Source organism: Bombina bombina, chromosome 5 (genome assembly GCF_027579735.1).
Source record: "Bombina bombina isolate aBomBom1 chromosome 5, aBomBom1.pri, whole genome shotgun sequence".
Classification (NCBI taxonomy): domain Eukaryota; kingdom Metazoa; phylum Chordata; class Amphibia; order Anura; family Bombinatoridae; genus Bombina; species Bombina bombina.
Window position 1 is genome coordinate 1,025,399,088 of NC_069503.1, and position 18,711 is coordinate 1,025,417,798.

The following is an 18,711-nucleotide window of genomic DNA, read 5'->3' on the forward strand; positions in this document are numbered from 1 at the left end:
TTTTTCTACATACATACACATATATATATATACACACATATATATATATACACATATATATATATATATATATATATATATATATATATACACACACACACACACATACATTATATATATATATATATATATATATATATATATATATATATATATATATATATATATATATATATATATATAAAGTCAAAACAAAATTTAAAGCAATAGGTGCCAAAAGTGGTTAAAAAAGTGAATATAGTCACACAATTAAAACATGGGGGTAGTACAAAAAGCAAACAAATTAGGCAACAAAACTGAGCACATAGTTGGTTGCTGACATGTTTCGGCACACAGCCGTAATCATAGCTAAAGAGTACACCTGTTACCAAGTTTAAGTACCCTACCTCTGATTCTAATAGGTTAAAAACAAACATGCTCAAATTAACTCATTAAAGTAACAAGTTAGTGAATCCAGCCTTGGGACTACAGAATTAACCTTATTTAGTAATATAAGTGCCTATTGTTCAAACTTGAACTAGTATAACACTATGCCAAATACCTATACCAACATTTTATTATATTATGACCAATATATAGAAAAGAATAATTAACCTCAAATTTTAAACTGTATTTACCTGACTTGGTTTTTATTTAAATGAAAATTTTACAAAAATATCAATATGTGGTATAAGGCAATTGCTGATAGTAGGGATATGGAAGTACTTTAAATGAACCTTTAAAAAGAATACTTTATATGGAAACATAATAATAATTAGTTGTTAAACATTATGAAAGGTCTAACTCTCCTTAAATCCAACTATAGATAAAATATGATTTTACTGGTCTATAGATAGGTGTTCTTTTATTGGTTTAAAAAGAACACAATTTAATCTTAAATTAATTGAGAGAAGACATTACTTTATTTTTATTATTATTTTTTAAATTTATTTCCAATAATTAATTAAATCATATTCAGAGTTCATTCCTTGGGGAACTCTTGTCCCAAGTTTAAATATCCAAAACATCTCCCTCTTGCCCAGCATTTTGTCCCTATCACCTCCCCTTGGAGGTGTATTCACCTTTTCTATTGCTTGCCAGCGAAAGGTAGATAGGGATTTATTATGCTTATTAGCAAAATGCTGGACAAGAGGGGTAGTAGCTGTGCCTGAGCTAATTGCAGATAGATGGTTTCTCATCCTTGTGTTTACATCATTTGAGGTGAGACCTACATATTGTATGGAACATTCAATGCATGTGATAACATAAATCACATAGGGAGTAGTGCAGTTCAGGCAGGATTCTATCTGGAATCTCTCACCTGTGCTCATGGATTGAAAACTGTCAGTAAAGAGAGCAAATTCGCGCGGTCTGCAGGATCTCTTTCCACACCTGAACATGCCTTTGTGTTGTAACCATGTACTCTTTGGTGTGTTTTTAGAAATACAGGAGGGTGACAGAATATTGCCCAAAGTCTTACACTTTCTGTAAGAACATTTCAGGCCTAATTCTACACTCTGTAAGATGATCATCAGCAGCCAGTAATTTGAAGTGTTTCTTTACAATTCTACATATGTCACCATATTGGGCGCTGTATTCAGTGACAAAATATGACCCATTTGCTTTAGATGTTTTAATATGGTCCTGTTGTGTCTTGTTGCTCAAAAGCTTTTTCCTGTCTAGTCTCGCTACTTGATATTCTGCTCTGTCAAGAACTTTGTCTGAGTAACCTCTCTCTTTTAAACGTTGTCTCAATTCAGTACTTTGCCTGACAAAAACTGCCTCCTCCGTACAGTTTCTCTTAAGTCTAACGAACTGTCCCTTTGCAATTGCAAAAGGAACATGCGGTGGATGGCAGCTTTTGGCATGCAACAATGTGTTCCGTGTAATTGGTTTACGATATGTGTCACATGTTATTGAACCATCATTATTTCCTTTTATATTGAGGTCCAAAAAGGAAATGTTCTCACTGTTATGTTCAAAGGTGAACTTTAAACCCAAGTTATTGTCATTAATCTGTTGGGCCTAGATTTGGAGTTTGGCGTTAGCCGTGAAAACCAGCGTTAGAGACTCCTAACGCTGGTTTTAGGCTACCGCCGGTATTTGGAGTCAGTGATTAAAGGGTCTAACGCTCACTTTTCAGCCGCGACTTTTCCATACCGCAGATCCCCTTACGTCAATTGCGTATCCTATCTTTTCAATGGGATCTTCCTAACGCCGGTATTTAGAGTCGTTTCTGAAGTGAGCGTTAGAGCTCTAACGACAAAACTCCAGCCGCAGAAAAATAGCAGGAGTTAAGAGCTTTCTGGGCTAACGCAGGTTCATAAAGCTCTTAACTACTGTACCCTAAAGTACACTAACACCCATAAACTACCTATGTACCCCTAAACCGAGGCCCCCCCCACATCGCCGCAACTCGATTACATTTTTTTAACCCCTAATCTGCCGACCGCCACCTACGTTATACTTATGTACCCCTAATCTGCTGCCCCTAACACCGCCGACCCCTGTATTATATTTATTAACCCCTAACCTGCCCCCCTCAACGTCGCCGCCAGCTACTTACAATAATTAACCCCTAATCTGCCGACCGCAAAGCGCCGCCACCTACGTTATCCTTATGTACCCCTATTCTGCTGCCCCTAACACCGCCGACCCCTATATTATATTTATTAACCCCTAACCTGCCCCCCACAATGTCGCCGACACCTGCCTACACTTATTAACCCTAATCTGCCGAGCGGACCTGAGCGCTACTATAATAAAGTTATTAACCCCTAATCCGCCTCACTAACCCTATCAGAAATAGCATTAACCCCTAATCTGCCCTCCCTAACATCGCCGACACCTAACTTCAATTATTAACCCCTAATCTGACGACCGGAGCTGTTCCAATCAGCCAATAGAATTCGAGCTCAATCTGATTGGCTGATTGGATCAGCCAATCGGATTGAACTTGATTCTGATTGGCTGATTCCATCAGCCAATCAGAATATTCCTACCTTAATTCCGATTGGCTGATAGAATACTATCAGCCAATCGGAATTCGAGGGACGCCATCTTGGATGACGTCCCTTAAAGGAACCGTCATTCGTCGGGAGACGCCGAAAGAAGAGGATGGATCTGCGTCAGCTGCTTCAACATGGACGAAGATCGAAGATGCCGCTTGGATGAAGATGTTTGCCGGTCCGGATGTCCTCTTCTTGCCGGATAGAAGGAAGACTTTGGACCCTCTTCTGGACTTCTTCAGTGGATGTCTAGCCCCCGCTTGGGTTGGATGAAGATATCGGAGCCAGGACCGATCGGTGATACCCGGTGAGGTGAAGACAAGGTAGGAAGATCTTCAGGGGCTTAGTGTTAGGTTTATTTAAGGGGGGTTTGGGTTAGATTAGGGGTATGTGGGTGGTGGGTTGTAATGTTGGGGGGGGGGTATTGTATGTTTTTTTTTACAGGCAAAAGAGCTGATTTTCTTGGGGCATGCCCCGCAAAGGGCCCTGTTCAGGGCTGGTAAGGTAAAAGAGCTTTTAAATTTATTAATTTAGAATAGGGTAGGGCATTTTTTTTATTTTGGGGGTCTTTGTTATTTTATTAGGGGGCTTAGAGTAGGTGTAATTAGTTTAAAATTGTAATATTTTTCTTATGTTTGTAAATATTTTTTTATTTTTTGTAACTAAGTTCTTTTTTATTTTTTGTACTTTAGTTAGTTTATGTAATTGTAGTTATTTGTAGAAATTGTATTTAATTTATTTATTGATAGTGTAGTGTTAGGTTTTATTGTAGGTAATTGTAGGTATTTTATTTAATTAATTTATTGATAGGGTAGTGTTAGGTTTAATTATAACTTAGGTTAGGACTTATTTTACAGGTAATTTTGTTATTATTTTAACTAGGTAACTATTAAATAGTTCTTAACTATTTAATAGCTATTGTACCTAGTTAAAATAATTACCAAGTTGCCTGTAAAATAAATATTAATCCTAAAATAGCTACAATGTAATTATTATTTATATTGTAGCTATATTAGGTTTTTTTTTTTTACAGGTAAGTATTTAGCTTTAAATAGGAATAATTTATTTAATAAGAGTTAATTAATTTCGTTAGATTAAAATTATATTTAACTTAGGGGGGTGTTAGTGTTAGGGTTAGACTTAGCTTTAGGGGTTAATACATTTATTAGAATAGCGGTGAGCTCCGGTCGTCAGATTAGGGGTTAATAATTGAAGTTAGGTGTCGGCGATGTTAGGGAGGGCAGATTAGGGGTTAATACTATTTATGATAGGGTTAGTGAGGCGGATTAGGGGTTAATAACTTTATTATAGTAGCGCTCAGGTCCGCTCGGCAGATTAGGGGTTAATAAGTGTAGGCAGGTGTCGGCGACATTGAGGGGGGCAGATTAGGGGTTAATAAATATAATATAGGGGTCGGCGGTGTTAGGGGCAGCAGATTAGGGGTACATAAGGATAACGTAGGTGGCGGCGCTTTGCGGTCGGCAGATTAGGGGTTAATTATTGTAAGTAGCTGGCGGCGACGTTGTGGGGGGCAGGTTAGGGGTTAATAAATATAATATAGGGGTCGGCGGTGTTAGGGGCAGCAGATTAGGGGTACATAGGGATAATGTAAGTTGCGGCGGTTTACGGAGCGGCAGATTAGGGGTTAATAATAATATGCAGGGGTCAGCGATAGCGGGGGCGGCAGATTAGGGGTTAATAAGTGTAAGGTTAGGGGTGTTTAGACTCGGGGTACATGTTAGAGTGTTAGGTGCAGACGTAGGAAGTGTTTGCCCATAGGAAACAATGGGGCTGCGTTAGGAGCTGAACGCTGCTTTTTTGCAGGTGTTATGTTTTTTTTCAGCTCAAACAGCCCCATTATTTCCTATGGGAGAATCGTGCACGAGCACGTTTTTGAGGCTGGCCGCGTCCGTAAGCAACTCTGGTATCGAGAGTTGCATTTGCGGTAAAAATGCTCTACGCTCCTTTTTTGGAGCCTAACGCAGCATTTTTTGGGACTCTCGATACCAGAGTTAATTTTATGGTGCGGCCAGAAAAAAGCCCGCGTAGCGTTAACAGCCCATCTACCGCCAAACTCCAAATCTAGGCCTTAATTTGTTAAATACCCAATTGTGCCCATCTTCCACCATCTACCAAAAGTACATAAGAGTCTGGAGGATGTCAAAGGTCGTCCTATCATAAGTGGGATTGGCTCTATATCTGAGCACCTTTCAGAGTGGCTAGATGCGATTTTGAACCCTTTGGTTGTTCAATTGCATAGCTATTTGAAAGATACTAAACATACTATCAATTTACTTGAAAGTGAAAAATGGGAGAAAGAGAATTATAGATGGGTTACAATAGATGTAGCATCTCTTTACTCTTCAATCCCACATGATAAGGGCATGGAGGCCATCATGTACTTTTTGAAAAATTTCACAGATTTTCTCTTAAGAACTTATTGAATTTGTTAAGAGGGTCACTATGTATCTCCTGACACACAACTACTTCAAATTTGAAGATAGGTTCTATCTCCAGAGGTGTGGGACAGCAATGGGCGCAAAATTTGCGCCATCATTCGCCAATCTCTATATGGGATGGTGGGAGCTGTCCCACATCTTTGGAGATCAAAACACATTTAAGGCTAATATTGTGTTTTACAGGAGATACATAGATGACCTTCTTCTAATATGGAAAGGCACTATAAGAGAACTTGAGAGCTTTGTCACTAAGATTAAGGACAATAACTTGGGTTTAAAGTTCACCTTTGAACATAACAGTGAGAACATTTCCTTTTTGGACCTCAATATAAAAGGAAATAATGATGGTTCAATAACATGTGACACATATCGTAAACCAATTACACGGAACACATTGTTGCATGCCAAAAGCTGCCATCCACCGCATGTTCCTTTTGCAGTTGCAAAGGGACAGTTCGTTAGACTTAAGAGAAACTGTACGGAGGAGGCAGTTTTTGTCAGGCAAAGTACTGAATTGAGACAACGTTTAAAAGAGAGAGGTTACTCAGACAAAGTTCTTGACAGAGCAGAATATCAAGTAGCGAGACTAGACAGGAAAAAGCTTTTGAGCAACAAGACACAACAGGACCATATTAAAACATCTAAAGCAAATGGGTCATATTTTGTCACTGAATACAGCGCCCAATATGGTGACATATGTAGAATTGTAAAGAAACACTTCAAATTACTGGCTGCTGATGATCATCTTACAGAGAGTGTAGAATTAGGCCTGAAATGTTCTTACAGAAAGTGTAAGACTTTTGGCAATATTCTGTCACCCTCCTGTATTTCTAAAAACACACCAAAGAGTACATGGTTACAACACAAAGGCATGTTCAGGTGTGGAAAGAGATCGTGCAGACCGTGCGAATTTGCTCTCTTTACTGACAGTTTTCAATCCATGAGCACAGGTGAGAGATTCCAGATAGAATCCTGCCTGAACTGCACTACTCCCTATGTGATTTATGTTATCACATGCATTGAATGTTCCATACAATATGTAGGTCTCACCTCAAATGATGTAAACACAAGGATGAGAAACCATCTATCTGCAATTAGCTCAGGCACAGCTACTACCCCTCTTGTCCAGCATTTTGCTAACAAGCATAATAAATCCCTATCTACCTTTCGCTGGCAAGCAATAGAAAAGGTGAATACACCTCCAAGGGGAGGTGATAGGGACAAAATAGTGGGCAAGAGGGAGATGTTTTGGATATTTAAACTTGGGACAAGAGTTCCCCAAGGAATGAACTCTGAATATGATTTAATTAATTATTGGAAATAAATTTAAAAAATAATAATAAAAATAAAGTAATGTCTTCTCTCAATTAATTTAAGATTAAATTGTGTTCTTTTTAAACCAATAAAAGAACACCTATCTATAGACCAGTAAAATCACATTTTATCTATAGATGGATATAAGGATAGTTAGACCGTTCATAATGTTTAACAACTAATTATTATTATGTTTCCATATAAAGTATTCTTTTTAAAGGTTCTTTTAAAGTACTTCCATATCCCTACTATCAGCAATTGCCTTATACCACATATTGATAATTTTGTAAAATTTTCATTTAAATAAAAACCAAGTCAGGTAAATACAGTTTAAAATTTGAGGTTAATTATTCTTTTCTATATATTGGTCATAATATAATAAAATGTTGGTATAGGTATTTGGCATAGTGTTATACTAGTTCAAGTTTGAACAATAGGCACTTATACTACTAAATAAGGTTAATTCTGTAGTCCCAAGGCTGGATTCACTAACTTGTTACTTTAATGAGTTAATTTGAGCATGTTTGTTTTTAACCTATTAGAATCAGAGGTAGGGTACTTAAACTTGGTAACAGGTGTACTCTTTAGCTATGATTACGGCTGTGTGCTGAAACATGTCAGCAACCAACTATGTGCTCAGTTTTGTTGCCTAATTTGTTTGCTTTTTGTACTACCCCCATGTTTTAATTGTGTAACTACACAAATAAAATTCACTTTTTTAACCGCTTTTGGCACCTATTGCTTTAAATTTTGTTTTGACTTTTAATATTCTATCAGGATTAAGCATTGGTGCCCAGTGGTTTTTGTATGCTCCATACGATACCCCTAAGCTAGCGTGGACAGCTAGACTTCCTATTGGATTACTACAGACCATCATATCCCAGCTAAGGAATCCGTTTCACCTCATTGGATGACCCTCGACACGTGGTACGCCACACACGCACAGACGCAACAACAGCGTCCTTCACAGCACTGTCTGTAGACGGAGATTGCAGAGGCAAGTTTGCTGGACAGAGACCGGGCCGAGAGTGGGCCTTCAATTAGTAAGGATTTGAACGGATTCGTGGTGTCTGGCGTTCCTCTGTAGCAGTGGTAAGTGGGCATAACCGCATAGCGGTAAATATTACACAGATGCGTTTGGAAGCATAAAGTTTGTAAAATCCATAAGACCCATAACTGCTATTTAGAGCTTACCTGATTAATAGGAGACAACCTGTGAATGCCTGTTATACCTTTTTGGGACTGTTCATCCATTTATACATTTGTGTTTGTGTGTATTTTTTGGAAGTGCTTGGGCGATCACTACCAGGGGTTTTATATAATAAGACTATTACTTGAATGCTTAGACAGTTATTTATACACACATACACATATATATCATTAAATCCAATGAAGGGTTGAATGGTTGCCTTTGGGCCTGAGAATCATCCTCTGTCACAGAGTCTCACCCATTTAAGGTGCAATAGCCCCTATTTCTGCTGAGGGGAGCGAAATAACCCCAGAGCAAGCCACACAGAAATGTAAGAACTATGTGTAATAAAGGATAATAATTATAATATTCATAACAGGGGTACTGACAGTCTTACATTTAGTGTATTGTAGGTGTAGTGTTACTGCCCATTACTAGAGGATCTCACTATCCCTCTAACCAGACAGTGCTCCAGCTCCTCTCACCAGCAGCAGCAGTGTTTACTGAAGTGTTTCTGTTCTCTGTCCAGAGGGAACTTAGTTCCTCCTACAAAATTAGTGCAGGAACTCCGTTCCTAATCGACTTGAACCCTGTAAACACTGCCTATAAATATCCACAGGAGACTCTGTCAAATGCCCTTTCAGCATAGAAAGGAGGAGATTACAGCAGTCTGCATTTGTAACAAATTTCAAACTGCACAATACTTGTTCTGTAAGTCAGTTGTATAAATAATATCTGTGTCTCTCAGAAACACAGAACTTATGAAACAATTTATAGAATTATGGCATTTTTCAGTATGGCTGCTTAACTCTAGTAAACACCATTGATTTAGAAGACCATTATCTTCTTATTGAAATCTCTCAGTCTTACATATGGGCACTGTCCTGCATACTTGAAACGAAGAGAACATCCACTATCGTAGATTTGCATTACAGTTATGATATTAGGAGGCAAATTCAGATTCCAAGGTAAAAAGGAAGAATAAACCCTTTGAGTTATTTATGTTCTTTAGGATAGAAGTATATACTCTGATTCTGAATTCTAAGAAAACAGGTGGTAAAATGTTCTACCAAACAATTTCAAATCTAGAAGTTAAAGTTAAAATGTATTACAGAAGTTGTATGCAGTTTGATTCATAGAGAAATATAGTCAGCTTTTATCATTGCATAAGCAGTTCTTGCGAAATGCTCGTGCAATGCCGCTCCACAGCAGTCTTAAGACTGCTGCTCCTTAACTGGTCCGCCTGCTCTGAGGCTGCGGATATTGATTTGCCCAATCTCATACGATCGGATTGATTGACAGCCTCAGAGCAGGCGGACCAGTTAAGGAGCAGCGGTCTGAAGGCTTGCGCGGAAACAGGGGCCATTCGGCCCTTGGTAAATCGGCCCCATAGTCTAGTCATTAGAAAGGATAGGAACTATAAAATAATATAACTATTGTCTATAAGATATAACTATTCGGTTGATGGCACCCAACTAGAATTTTCTACCTCGGTTCTTTCGTCTGTTCCCAGATCATATTACTAATTCCTTAGCTCCTGTGCAGAATAAAGAGATATTTTGCAAAATACATTGCATTTCTTTATTTTTGTCTAGTAGGATGATAGGACCCATTACTCAGATAGTGGTCAATACAACTATGTTGGATAATTCTGATTTTTCTTGGAGTTCTTCATTAACAGACAATATTTTTTCTTAATCCAGTCCACAGAAGTTAGTGGCTTGCTTAAAAAGTTCCATAAAACATGTTGAGATATGTGCATATCCTTAAAAGGCTAATTAAGTAAAAAATAGTCTGCATAAAAATTTGTTCAAAAACTGCTGGCAAGTATTTTAAAAAAAGTTTTAAAAAATAAGCAAAATAAGTTATAGCCATGCTGTCTGGAGTAGTCTGCTCTACCCCCCATAACAGTATTTAACTACAGAAACACAGGCATTGTATTTCACAGCAGCTTATTTGCTTCTAGGCATGCTTTAGCAGATAACGAGTGTCTACTTCTGCATTCTACCAAAAGGTGGATATAGATATAGACTTTGTGTGGGGGGAGTTAGAGCTGTACAATTCAGAAGCTTAAAAGAAAGGATAAATGGCGAGGCACTGCAGTATAAATTTGCAGTTAAAAGTAATTAAAATACATATTATATTTGGTCTCTATCCCAACTTGTTTTATGTCCCTTAAAGGCTGCACCAGTAGATTTTCCATCTCCAGTAATTTAAACCTTACTCCGAGCCAAGCAAGAAAGACGTTTACTGCTTCTGCATATTAGAGAAAGTTTGGGGCATCTATTCCAGTTCTAAGATTGAACACAAAAGCTGGCTCATATAAGTCCTTTTAAGAGATCAGTTACACATCATCTGGTACTACCCCTGGTACTCTCATGAAGATAAGCCTCCTAATGGGTTATTTCTACACTTAAAAGGGACAGTAAATTCAAAATGTAATGTCCACGGTTCAACTAGAGCATGTAATTTTAAATAACTGTCCAGTAAGTTCAAGAGCGTGCTTGTGTCCTTAACCATCTGGCAGCAGTGTTTGCAACAATGTTTATACCAATGTTATACATAGTTACAAACTTGGCTGCTGTGTAGAGTGTCTGCAGCATTCTATGGCAGCAGAGTTTGTAACTATTTATAAAACTGCTATAAACATTGTTACAAAGAAAGGTTGATTAAGGGGCATGTGCCCCGAAACGTTGTGCTTTTTTTGATCCTGTTTTGGACATAAGTTTATAATAAAGTATCTTTTGCAGTATTGGAGACCCTCTGACATTTTGTGACAAACATTGTTACAAAAAGTGTACCAGATGGCTAAGGACACATGAACACACTCCTGAGCTCACCTAGGGCTACTGTTTAAGAAAGGATACCAACATAACTGAGCAAAATTGATGATAGAAGTAATTTGGGAAGTGATTTAAAAAACTGATCTAGCCAATCCATTTAAGTTGAATCATTTTGACTTTGCTGTCCCTATAAATCTACATTCCTGGTTAATATTCCTTCTACCTAAAGGGCTTCTAAAGTTTCAAACTATCTTGGTTGAAGAACCATATAACCAAATTTTTTTTTTTTTTGTTTCTTTATTTTTTTATTTTTTTTTAATAGAGCATACAATTATGCATCATGAGACACTCCCATAGCAAAAATTGTGATAGAAACAAATTTACTTGAAATTGGACGGATCTAATTTTTTTTACTGATTCCACAGAGTGAATTGGCATAACATAACGCAAACAATGTATAGACTATATTTTTTTGCTGAATGGTTACATTCTCGTTTTACTTGTCCATTTGATTTAGAGCCTTGCATATAAGGAATAAAACAGACGATTTCTAACGTGCTTCTATGTCCACTACCCATTAAAAAACTATTTCCCTTAATCCTTCCACTCCAAACAAACCTTATAAATTCTATTTATTGTTCCCTTGACTGTTAAAAATAAAAACCCTAAAAAGGGGTCAATCACAATCTTTTACAAAAACTTTAAAAAGTGACAGTACACTCTCCCCTTTATAAAATCAGATCCAGAATGTTAGTGATATTTTTGATGGAGTTTAATTCATCAATTGTAATGAAGATGCACTATAACTTATTTTTTTATATAGATATGAAATTAACAAACCCCGTGCTCCGCCGCCCACTTCAAAAGTAAATTTTTCTGTGAGCTAACAGTTTGAATTGTTGTCCAATCAGCGCTCTCCCCATATGGCACTTTTGTTGCAGCTATAGAACTGATTAGAGAGTAATTCAAACCGTTAGCTAACAAAAAAAATTACTTTTGAAGTAGGCGGCAGAGCATATGAATTATATATATATATATATATATATATATATATATATATATATATATATATATATATATATATATATATATATATATATATATATATATATATATATTAAAAAGTAAGTTTCTAAGATATCACTAACATTCTAGATATGATTTTAAAAAGTGGAGTTTACTATTACTTTAACTAATGATTTTCAACAGAAAATAATCATTAAAGACTATGGAGATTTTTGTAAATAAATCAGATTCTTGGAGATTTTTATAAAATTACAATGACATAACCTAAGTATCAAATCTTGGGAAGAAGAAAGTCTATCAAACAAATAGCACAAGGGGTTTAGCTAACATACAAATATCAATTTTAAAATATTAAGAAGTTTAAGAGAGATATTAAGAAAAAAAAAAGATGAATAAAAAGTATACAAATGATTGTATTCACTTTATCATTTATAAATTTAACTCTGTGTTCAGCAAAGTTTGGATTAGCTAAGTATGCCAAACGTGAACGCACTTCAAAGATAATCTGCTAAAATGATTGAACTAAACTGACATTAAGGAATTTTTTATCTTATTCTGTCTGGGCTTACTGGCAATAGATTAATCTTCTGATAGGTATTTAAAAACTATTAAAAGAGACAGTCAAGTAAAAAAAAATTGATTTAAATAGGGCATGTAATTTTAAACAACTTTCCAATTTACTTTTATCACCAATTTTGCTTTGTTCTCTTGGTATTCTTAGTTGAAAGCTAAACCTAGAATGTTCATATGCCAATTTCTTAGACATTGAAGGCCGCCTCTAATCTGAAAGCATTTTGACAGTTTTCACCACTAGAGGGCGCTAGTTCGTGTGTTTCATATAAATAATATTGAGCTCACGCACGTGAAGCTCCTAGAGATCAGCACTGATTGGCTAAAATGCAAGTCTGTCAAAAGAACTGAAATAAGGGGGCAGTTTTCAGAGGCTTAGATACAAGGTAATTACAGGAGGTAAAACGTGTATTATAGCTGTTGATTATGCAAAACTGGGTAATGGGTAATAAAGGGATTATCTACCTTTTTAAGCAACAAACATTCTGGTGTTGACTGTCCCTTTAAAGGAATAGTAAAGTTAAAATTATATACTTTCATAATTCAAATAGAGCATGCAATTTTAACCCCTTAATGACCACAGCACTTTTCCATTTCCTGTCCGTTTGGGACCAAGGCTATTTTTACATTTTTGCGGTGTTTGTGTATAGCTGTAATTTTCCTCTTACTAATTTTCTGTACCCACACATATTATATACCGTTTTTCTCGACATTAAAATGGACTTTCTAAAGATACCATTATTTTCATCATATCTTATAATTTACTATAATTTTTTTTTTATAAAATATGGAGAAAAAAATGGAAAGAAAAAAACAAACACTTTTTCTAACTTTGACCCCCAAAATCTGTTACACATCTACAACCACAAAAAAAAAACATCCATGCTAAATAGTTTCTAAATTTTGTCCTGAGTTTAGAAATAACCAATGTTTACATGTTCTTTGCAAGTTATAGAGCAATAAAAATACAAGTAGCACTCCAAACCACTTTTTTTCAAAATTAGCGCTAGTTACATTGGAACACATATCTTTCAGGGATCCTGAATATTTCTTGACATGTCTATATTTTTTTTAGAAGACATCCCAAAGTATTGATCTAGGCTCATTTTGGTATATTTCATGCCACCATTTCACCGCCAAATGCGATCAAATAAAAAAATTGTTCACTTTTTTACAAACTAGGTTTTTCAAGGAAATTATTTACAAACAGCTTGTGCAATTATGGCACAAATGGTTGTTTATGCTTCTCTGGGATCCCCTGTTCAGAAATAGCAGACATATGGCTTTGGCATTGCTTTTTTGGTAATTAGAAGGCCACTAAATGCCGCTGCGCAGTGAAGGGGTTAATTAGGAAGCTTGTAGGGTTAATTTTAGCTTTAGTGTAGTGTAGTAGACAACCCAAAGTATTGATCTAGACCCATTTTGGTATATTTCATGCCACCATTTCACCACCAAATGCTTTCAAATAAAAAAAATCGTTCACTTTTTCACAAACTTTAGGTTTCTCACTGAAATATTTTACAAACAGCTTGTGCAATTATGGCACAAATGGTTGTAAATGCTTCTCTGGGATCCCCTTTGTTCAGAAATATCAGACATATATGGTTTTGGCGTTGCTTTTTGGTAATTAGAAGGCAGCTAAATGCTGCTGCGCATCACACGTGTATTATGTCTATCAGTGAAGGGGTTAATTAGGGAGCTTGTAGGGAGCTTGCAGGGTTAATTTTAGATTTAGTGTAAAGATCGGCCTCCCACCTGACACATCACACCCCCTGATCCCTCCCAAACAGCTCTCTTCCTTCCCCCACCCCACAATTGTCCCCGCCATCTTAAGTACTGTCAGAATGTCTGCCAGTACTAAAATAAGTGATTTTTTTTTTTTTTTTTAAACTGCTGTGTAGGATCCCCCCTTAGCCCCCAACCTCCCTGATTTCCCCCCCCCCCCCAAACAGCTCTCTAACCCCCCTCCTCTGCCTTATTGTCCGCCATATTGGGTACTGGCAGCTGTCTGCCAGTACCCAGTTTGAAATTAAATATGTTGTTCTTTTTAATTAAAAAAAATAAATAAACTATTTTCTGTAGTGTAGCTGTCCCCCCCCAACACCCAACCCCCCACCCTCTCCCAGATCGCTTAATATTTTTTATTCCCACCCTCTCTCCCACTGAGTCCCACCTTGTCCCTCCTTAAACTTGTTCCATAGTGTAGGGTTCCCACCCGTGCACGCACCCGCATGCAATCCCGCCCCTCCTCCCGACGCCCACCCACCAACGAACATAGCCATCGAGGGCCGATGCAGAGAGGGCCACAGAATGGCTCTCTTTGCATTGACTGCTAAAAACTGTTATTGCAGGATGCCTAAATATCGAGGCATCGCTGCAATAACAGGAAAGCGTCTGGAAGCGATCAGGATTGCTTCCACCGCTTTCAAAGACCGACAACGTACAGGGTACGTCCTCGGTCATTAACTGTATTTTTTTTTTGGAGGACGTACCCTGCACGTCATCGGTCATTAAGGGGTTAAATAACTTTCTAACCTACATCAATAATCAAATGTGCTTTGTTCTCTTTGTATCCTTTGCTGCTCTTGAACTTACCTAGTTATATTCTTCAACAAAGTTACAATGGGAGCTAGGTCGTGCTTGGTGGCTACATATATGCCTCTTGTCATTTGCTCACTAGATGTGTTTGACTATCTCTCGTTAGTGCATTGCTGTTCCTTAGCCTATTCTTCAAAAAGGATACCAAAAGAACAAAGCAAATTTAATGATAGAATAAGAATGGAAAATTGTTTAAAATTGCATGTTCTGTCTGAATCATAAAAGTTTAGATTTTTATACTACTGTCCCTTTAAGGCATAAGTATATTTATATATTATATATTTGATACATTTTTAGTATTTTTTATTTACTTTATATGTATTTATATTATAAAAAAATACATCTGATTTGTTTAATAATATTTTGTATTAACCTTTAATATTTGATTAAGGGATATTCCAGCCAAAATTGGAAATCACATGGGTGCATTTCTGTATTGAACAGAAGCAATTTTGTAATATACATGCATTAGCAAAAATGATTCTAGTAAAAGTTATAGCTGTTTCAAAAGTGTATTTAAGTATGCACCGTGCACCAGCATTTTAAACACAGAACTTGCTCAGAGAGCCTAAGGTGCTTGTACCATCTGGCAATTACTCAATTTGTTAATTGCTGACCTGATACAAACCCCACTGATGATCTGAGCAGCTGCATTATTTAAAATGTGGGCTCAGTGACAATATCTAGCTATGCTTCACATGCACGTGCAAAGAAAAATGTTTACACTAAAACAGTGATAACTTTTACTAGAAGCATTTATGCCAATACATGTATATTGCAAATATGTTTCTATTCAAAGAAGTAATTAATCTATGTGCATTTACATTTTGACTGGAATGTCCCTTTAATGACAGAGGAAGAGAAATTAAAAATTGTAATTTTCTAAATTATTTATAGATTTTTCCATCCCCCTCCTTTCTTCTCCCACAAATGTATATTTATCTTACAGTACTTATTTGGTGGAGAAACAGAAGGGGGGGGGGGAGAAAAAAAAAGTGTAAGCAATTAAACAAGATCAAAAATGTATAGAAGGAAGGGCGCTATTTCAAAATGATTAGATCATTCTGAATTAAACACAAATCATTTGGGGACTCCAATTATGCTGAATTAAATGACAAAATTAAAAAAAAAAATAGGACGACAATGAACACCTTGAGAATTTAATATAAAAAGGTTTAGCTATGGATAGCAAAACAATCATGGAATATACTTTATTTTCTCCCCTTTCCATGTAATTTAGCTCTGAAAATTGTAGATTTGTTTAATTCTCTGCACTTTAAATGTACCCTGCTGACTTTTCAAGGCTGACCCTGCTACATATATGTTTCTTTGATTGGTTTAAACGGATAAGAACTGCAAAACAATGCAATTTATACTAAGATAACGAATGGACTAGCCTTATCTCAAAAGTATGAACGGACTGGCAAGTGAAAGGTGGATTCTGGCTATGGGGAAACATTTGCAGCAAACAATGTGTTTCAAAAATGTTTTAGACAAAAGTGTCTTGCAACTACAAGTTGATTACTGTCCCTTTAACTGATACCACTTGCACTAAATTACTTTAATTCTTGTGGGAAAACATATATAGGCTTAGGGCAAATATTTTATATGAATGTGTTTTATTCATGCAGTCATTTGAACATCTCTATAAAACGTCATACAAGTATCAGTTATTATTGTGACATTTTCAGAGACAAGCTTTAACCCATACAAAGGAAACCTACAAGGGGTCCATTAAAAGAGTTTAAAAAGCAATAAAGTATAATGAATGTTATGTTTGCATAGTGTCAAACTGTGTAAGCATATTGTGAAGATTGCAAAATGTTAGCTAGAAGAAAAAAAAAAAAAAGTCTTGTCTCTTAGGCAACTTTTTAAAGACAGTTAATATACTGTACACGGTTTACATAACATGTAAACCACTTCAATACACACTCCTTTCATAGAAACAGCTTAAAACGGTGGGAAAGCTTCATTGTATCATATGGGTTCTTTATGTAGTGGTGCATAGAAAGGGAAACGCTTTGTTGTTTATCGAACAAAGTTCATTTTGTTTAAGTACATTAAATTCAGAAACCTTACCACAAAAATAACCTTCTGTATAAAAATAGTAGATCACATGTTGTGATAAATTTCGTTAATGGTATACCTCTTATCTGAAAAGAAGGTTTTTTTGGTCCAAGAAGATCAAGAGTAAATGGTAGTTAGGTAAACCCCATAAATATCAATAATAATTTCTTTAAAAAAAATCACCAGTTTCCATACCCATCAAAAATATATATTAAATCTATCATTTAGGAAATCATCCATATAACCTCCCAGTGCTTTAATTTTGCACAGTAGCTAATAATTATTATAATAAACTATAGATTCTGCATGGTTTTCTTGTCTAGCTTTTGATAATGAAGTGATGTCACATAAGGACGAAGTTTTCATGAAAAGCTGACAGAGAATGTTGCCATAGAAACCTGTGAGATTGTGATGCTTGAGGGCATAGAGAAAGTTTTACTATTCAAAGTCAACAGTAAGATGTTAACATAAACTGTGACTGACAACATGTCATATGGCAGCATTTTGCCAGGCACGTTGCTGTTGACAACTGTGGCAGTCAAGAGGTTTAATCTATATTTCCCACAAAAGCCACAGCGAAGTGTAGTGGTGGATGTTGGCACGGTACAAAATTTCCCTTCTCTGGTGTACCTTTCAGTGAGAACTGTGCGTTAACCTCATTCACTCCCACAATGTCTAGCATTTCAAAACAGCTACATTGAATAGATTACAAAAAAGATTCATATGTAAGTAACATATTTTTCTTAACTTTCTACAACTATAGAAAAATCATCGCCTGAAAACAGTTTGAAAACTAGTCAGAAGTTTCTTAAAAAGCAATTCAGGCTTCTGGAACTAGGCCAAGCACCACCAAGATGGCAATCCCTTTTGAAGAAAGAAAAAAAAAATGATAGCGATAAAATAAAAGATTTTTAAAATTATTACTACAGCAAACTATATGTCAAACAGGTAGGAGAATGTAAATTAAAGGAACATGGTAGGGCAAAACTTACATGAACTAATTAGAGAATGTCATTTTAGCATTATCATCAATGCAAGTTCATGTGATCATCCACCCCCCTCCAAAACGATTTTAAACACATAGTTAAATTACAAATTGGGAGCCAAATAAAATTGATGACATTGAGTGGACACCGCATGATTTGACAGTAGGATATTCAGTCCCTTTGAATCATTGCATTTTCCATGCTCTTGTCTCTTCTCTCACTCTTGATGTATGCCAAACAAACACATGATATCAGTATAACGGTATTGATTTTTATAGGAGGGTAGAATAAATTACTATAGGACTTGATTAGGTGCTCCAGTCATCTCTCTTTTTCAAAATAGTATAGATATTTACACTGTGTATGTGTTTATTTATATAACTACACTTTTTGGCTCAATTGCACAGAAGGGTGTGGTATGATACGTTTTTTACACTTTATTAATTTTGTCTGTGTAAGGGGTTATGGCCATGAACGTCACATTATACAATAAATTGGATACTTTTTGAGAATCCAATTAGCACAGAAGTTAGTTTTTCATTAGATACAGTAGTAATATAAAGAGACAAAAAGACAGAATCATTGTCAGGTAGCTTAAAGTGATAGTAAAAACAGATCTGGAGTGTTAGCAATATTTAATAAAGACTTTAATTCATCAATTGTAAAGAAGATGCTCTTTAACGCCCACTTTAAAACAAATCTTTTTTTGGAGAGAACAATTGGAACTGTTCT

At 36.1% G+C, this 18,711-nt stretch overlaps 1 protein-coding gene across 1 annotated transcript in view; it reads right to left on the bottom strand.

Moving 5' to 3' along the window:
- The window catches only part of RSPO2 (R-spondin 2), a 205,303-nt gene that overhangs the window by 46,793 nt on the left and 139,799 nt on the right, over positions 1–18,711 (bottom strand). The gene's annotated exons all lie outside the window — the stretch shown is intronic.